Here is a 6,000-nt window from a genome sequence, read left to right on the forward strand (position 1 = left end):
CATATTGCGGCCTACTATCTCTATGTTTGTAGAGTAGGAAAAGAAAACGGCGGTTATGGAATTCTCCGTGTCTAGCCAAGAGGAATATCTTTTTTTCTGGATCTCATGTGATTGCAAGAACAGCAATTATTACTGATCTCCTTATTCCGTAAGAAAGGTTAAAATATTATCCTTAGCGTAAGTGGGGTAGTCGATGCTTCCTAGATTGTATAAAGTGTTTGACAGCAAAGTAAAAAAAAAAACAATAAAAAATCAGCAATTCGCTAATTTCACTGTGCAGTGCAGTTTTCCTTCAGGTTATGGTCAATCATTTACTTGGCCTACCCATTTTAGCTCACAATTTTGTGCGGATATAGCAGAAAAGTTTGCACATTTTTTTCCACACCCCTTTATTTAATGTCCGAAGAATATCTTATTCAAACGCTGCATTGTGGTATGTGTGTCTGAGTTCCAATCGCTTATTTGATGGGACCGGAATCTATTCTGCCTTTTAGAATTGCTGTCGTAGACTTTAAAAAATGAATTATAAATAACAATAAACGTGAATTCTTCACGGTAACATTTATCCAGTCTTCGTCTTCCTATTGCATTGCTTCACACGGAGCGTCTTCAGTTGTTGTGCTGGTCATGTATTTTTTTTTTTTTCAGTACGGAACAAAGCCAAAATTCTTGCAATTTCTTTCTACCACTTTAAGCACAGCAAAGATGTTTCAAAGAGCAGAGTGGAAGTAACCTCTATACAAAAATATTGCCGTAAACCACCGTGACAATATCGTCAATTTTCACTTCTCTCGGTGCACGTTTACGACTGAGCTAAATAAAGAAAAAGATTATTGGGAACAATCAAGCCCGCTTTTAAGGCTATTCCTTGATTACGTAGGTTATCAGCCGACATATGAAGCTTCACATTAAGCAAGTCGTATGAACGTACCTGGATAGCCTCGAGGTAACGTGAATACTACGGTGCTGGCAAGCAGGTTCTAATATCACACTCCCATGTGAAAGGAGAAGGCCCCAGTTGGCAGCTTCCGCCAAACGTAACGTCAGGCAACCCTACGTCCAATTAGTGCTCGGCCATGTCAGCAACCAGCGACCGTATGCCAGTGTCATGCTCATGATTTTTAGCACACAACGCCAACGGAGGCAGACTGCCGCTGACGCCAGCCATCGACGCCAGTTTTTTTTTTCTTTTTTTTATGAACGGGATTATTAACGGTATCGCGTTCAGTTTTTAGGGAAATCCCAGATTATGTCGATCGCAATGCGCAAGGCACAGCAGGCTCCTAACAAAAAAATAACACCGCTCATTTCTCATTTGACAATAAAATTAGAGTAACCGGTCTGGATTATGTGTCTTGATATTGTGGACACAGGAAATTATTAATACATTTCTGGTTTCTGGGGAACAACTATTTTTCCCTCAGCATTAGCAACTGTCTACACTCTCGGGACGCCTACTTCCTGTTGGTTTTACTTAAGGATTAAGGTAGCTGAGATGGAAGAGAAGAAATATCTACAGTAGCCTTCCAGCTAGTTTGTGCTGTTCCTGCTGTTGTGTTCGAAGTTATATCTCTTCTAAATATCACACTGTACACTCTCATTTCTTTGTTGGCTTCTTAAGGTAGAAAGGAAAATAACAATCACGTGAATTTACGAGTCAGATATTTGTCGTTGCTCACCAGTAAATTGCTCTCAACGAGCCTTTTTAAACCGTTCATCACGCTTCTCTCCAAACGTTTATGCTCGGAAGTGAGCGAGCGTTCATTGCTTCTATGATACACAATGTAAAATCATATCGATCACACAATTATAGAAGTTTCAGTAGCCTTTCGGAAAAAAAAATACGGTTTTGAACTTATCAGCCCTGCCATGTGCAATCACTTATTAGAAAGGTCATGTGGAAAAAATGTGTATATATATGTCTAGTACTGTTGCCTTAAGAGAAAAATCTAGCATTTTGTACTAGATTTTTTCCTTCTCGTATCATTCTTTAGTTTATTTATACTTTATAATTGTCACCCGTTAATAATTGCAGTTTATTAACGATGCGCCACTATCGTTGGGCACACTGCCAGGAAGGCTTAGAAAGGGTGGGGGGCAGCTGTTCCGATCTCAACGGAGACACCCTCGACTTGCGTGGCAAGCTCAGCCGAAGGTCAGCTACCTGTAGTGATAGAGGAGGTGGTCGTTTGGTGCTGATTTTTCGCCAGTTCAAGCCAGAGGAAAGGTCGGAGTCAGAGTTAACAAACAAAACAAACTTTATACACAGCAAGATTCGATACAGGGAAATTAACGCTAACACTCAAAATACACTGACGAGAGGTTCACAGAAGAGCAATGCAAAGCACGCAACCAAGATGTAAAATTATCAAATACAGATAGTTCCAATCAATAAACCGTATGCACGAGAGTCAGAACAAATAAACAAATTGTTCACCGGGCACTGTCGCAGACCGACGTCTGGAGAATCATTATGTGTTCATCCTGTAGACGACTGCTGCTTCCTCGCAGATTAGAGGGCTTGCCGAGCAGCGGGTTGACCCCGGGAGCAGAGCAGTAGCACTTGCTAACTCGCAGCAATGCTGGCTCTAACATAGGCTACCATGCTTCAGAGGCGACGTGACCTCAATAAATAGGGCACGCCGCGCCAAGACAGGCGCGCACATACACGTAACTTCTACTCTGCAAGCGTCCTCATTTCCTCACGTCCTGACGCGCATTTTCATTGGTCAGTTCCGGCCGAACCTTCTGGAGAAATCCGGTGACTACTCCGGCCGGGTGAGTCACCGTCGCCGCCAAGTAATGACGAGGGGTGACGCCGATGTACTCAAGGCTACGCGCTCCTTGCAAGGAACAGGAGACATTTGTCCCATATTCCGGAACCCCCTCCGCGATGCTACACGCGTGCTCTATTCGCGCTGCGTCGACTAGACGGAAATGTGGGCCTATTTCGTGACAATACATAATGCTCATATAACGATATTTGTTTGCATCGTTTTTACACGAGTTACAATGTAACCCCTCTTACATAATACTCCTGTTGAAGCTTTTATGGTGCCTGAATAAAATCAAAATAAGGAGGAGGACGTCATCAGCCATAACCTGCTCACATCTCTATAAGCACCATGCGGAGCAATAGTCAAACTTCCTCGTTAACTTCCAAGTGAGCACCACTTCACCACCCGCCAGCCCCACTTATGGGGTTGTTGAGCTTTGTGACACCGATAATGAGCCTAGCTTCCAAATAAGAGGAACATTCGGTGATATGCACTATCCCCACAGCCAGACATGGACTTGCGCCTGTAATATTTCCGGAAGGAAAATAAGAAATGAAAAGTACATTACACTAGGGGCATAGAGCAACTTCTATCGCATACGCCCGATTGGGGTTTACCAAAGGATACGTCGGCTTTTTTGGAAAGAGAAAATAAGCTGTACGTCGCGTGATAATATTTTGGCTACATTCATTATGATCTAACACCCCTCCCTATTTTTAATCGTTTACTATATTCACACTGTGATGTTCTCGTTCCGCTTTTTACGTTTACACTCCGCCGAGGTAGCGCAGTAGTTACGGCGCTCGACTACTGTGCCCAAGGATGAGGGATCGAATCCCGGCCTCGGCGGCCGCTTTTCCATAGAGGCGAAAAGCCAGGCTCTCGTGTGCTGTGCGATGTCAGCGTACGTTAAAGATTCCTGGGAGGTAAAAATTTTCGGAGTCCTCCACTACGGCGTCTGTCATAGCCTCAGTTGCTTTGGAACTTTAAACCCTACAAATCAAACCTTTTCGTGTTTACGAACACAATCAACCAGTCCGTTTGCTTTTCATGGCGTTATACATTACAGCGATTCCAAAACTACTTACATTTTTCCCCGTCGCGGTGGTGAAGTAGTTAGAGCGTTCGACCACTGTGCCCAAGCTTGTGACATCGATTACCGGTCGCGGTGGCCACTTTTCGATGGTGGCGAAAAGCTTGGCAGCCGTGTGCTGTGTAATGTCAGTGCACTTTAAAGAATCCCAGGTGGTTGAAATAGCGTCCCGCTCATACCCTGACTGGCTTTGAGGCGTTAAGCCGCATGAAACCAAACCTAACTTATTTTTATGTTTGTCAATACAACAACGTATATCACCATGACCTTACGCCAACAGTATGAAAAACCCCCGCATTCCTTCTTTTCGTACTCCGTTTTTCTGATGGCCTACTAGGTTGCTAAATTCCACTCTCCCCTTATTCATTCCAAATACACGGAACCACTTGGAGACTCCGCGTTCTAACATAACAGTGTTTGCTTCTTTTTGCAGTTGCTAGGCTGTGTAGAGTAAGCAATTTAGTAATGAACATTTCATGAATCAGTGCTCTTTAAAACTGGTGGCGATATTCTCTTCCATGTTCTTAATTTGTCATTCGCAATATGTTCTCGCGAGAAGCGATTAAAATCATTCAGTCATCCATAAATTGAAGTTCTCGTTTCCCCGCGTAATGAAGCACACAGGTAAAAAGACAATAAAATTTATTGCGATGTCCCTGAAAAGCATTGCTGCTCCTCTGATTCGCACTATGTGCGTCATTTATTTTTTTCTCGACGCAGCGTTTTCTTTTTATATCCGTAGTCCGCCACCACGATAAATATTCATTGTTTCAGACCACCCCATGCCACGCTTATACGGTTGCACGAAAGGTTTATACTTTCTGCTTAATATGTTTATCCCATCCTGACGTCAACTTGGAGGACGTTAATAAAAGAAACAATGCGGTGCAATAAGCGCCCTGGAAATTCGACTCCCAAGCGCACAATAATACTCGTCTGGGTGCGCAAAGTCTTCTCTACCAGTACTTCCTCTTGCCACAGATTGTCCGCCTGTGCAACTTCGAAGGTTACAACAGTTGGGGACCGCGCATGTCCCTAGTTATGCGCGTGCCTTCTCAGTCCTTGATAAAAAGCACCGCTTATTGCGTCCGTGCTCCCCCGGGTGCCGCGCGGGGCAGCAAAAGACCTGTCTCTCTACGATGCAATTTCGCGCAGCACTGCAGCTGCCTGGGGAAAGACCTTAATCGTAATTACGAAAACGGTAGGCACACAAACTGCCGGCTCCAGATCTTCATTGCGTTCACCTCGTAGGCAGACACAAAGTCTTCGCCCTGGATCTCGCTCACAATGCTCCGTCATTAGGCAGATAGGCAGCCGGCGGGAAAAGCTGATGAGGCGTTCAGAACAGAGCATAATACGTAACAATTTATAGGAGCGCCGAAATTGGCCTGAAGCGTGACGCACATCACCACTGAAAGCATCGCTATGATGCGCACACACGTGAGGAAGTTTTTCTTCTATATAAATGAAAGCAACTAACTGTAAATGCTGCAGACGCATAGTGGTGGTGGATGGGTGGGAGTAAAGAATGATTAATAAGCCGTTTACGCCTTGCTCACTTGCGTAACATTTCGTTTGTTATAATAATCACAGGTAATTCTCTTGCTGATTTTTTGTTCGTCATTTGTTCGCCATGTCCTTAATATTGGTTTTTGAAACTGTAAAGCAGGCTTAGCAATCTAAAGTGAAAAAAAATTCTCTGGAATCTTCCCGCTCTTTCCTTTAAGCCTCTCACGGATTTTTTATCATAAATAACAAATTTGTTACTGGTAATGTAGTTCAGTACAGCCATATTGTTTATTTTATTAATTTTGTACGCTGCGCCTGAGCACCTCTTTACTCTTATACTATGCTGACTTTCCTGGCCGACAGACCTTTGCATCGGGCGATGGAGTTGTCAAAATTCCTCCTCTCTGGACAGTTAAAAACTGGTTTCGCTGCAGCTTCCACAGTGTTTGAGAGAGGCATGCACATACGGCTGTCTTGTAAACAACGTGGCAGCGCCCGGGCACTTCAAACTGCAAAGATCCTTTAGACGCCCCCCCCCCCCCCCCCTGGACGTAGATTATATTTTCCTATTTCTAAAGCGGAATCTTACCAAGAGACATAATAAATGATAGGCTCAGCGCT

Source organism: Amblyomma maculatum, chromosome 3, assembly GCF_055883805.1.
Source record: "Amblyomma maculatum isolate TAMU_Amacu chromosome 3, ASM5588380v1, whole genome shotgun sequence".
Taxonomy (NCBI): Eukaryota; Metazoa; Arthropoda; class Arachnida; order Ixodida; family Ixodidae; genus Amblyomma; species Amblyomma maculatum.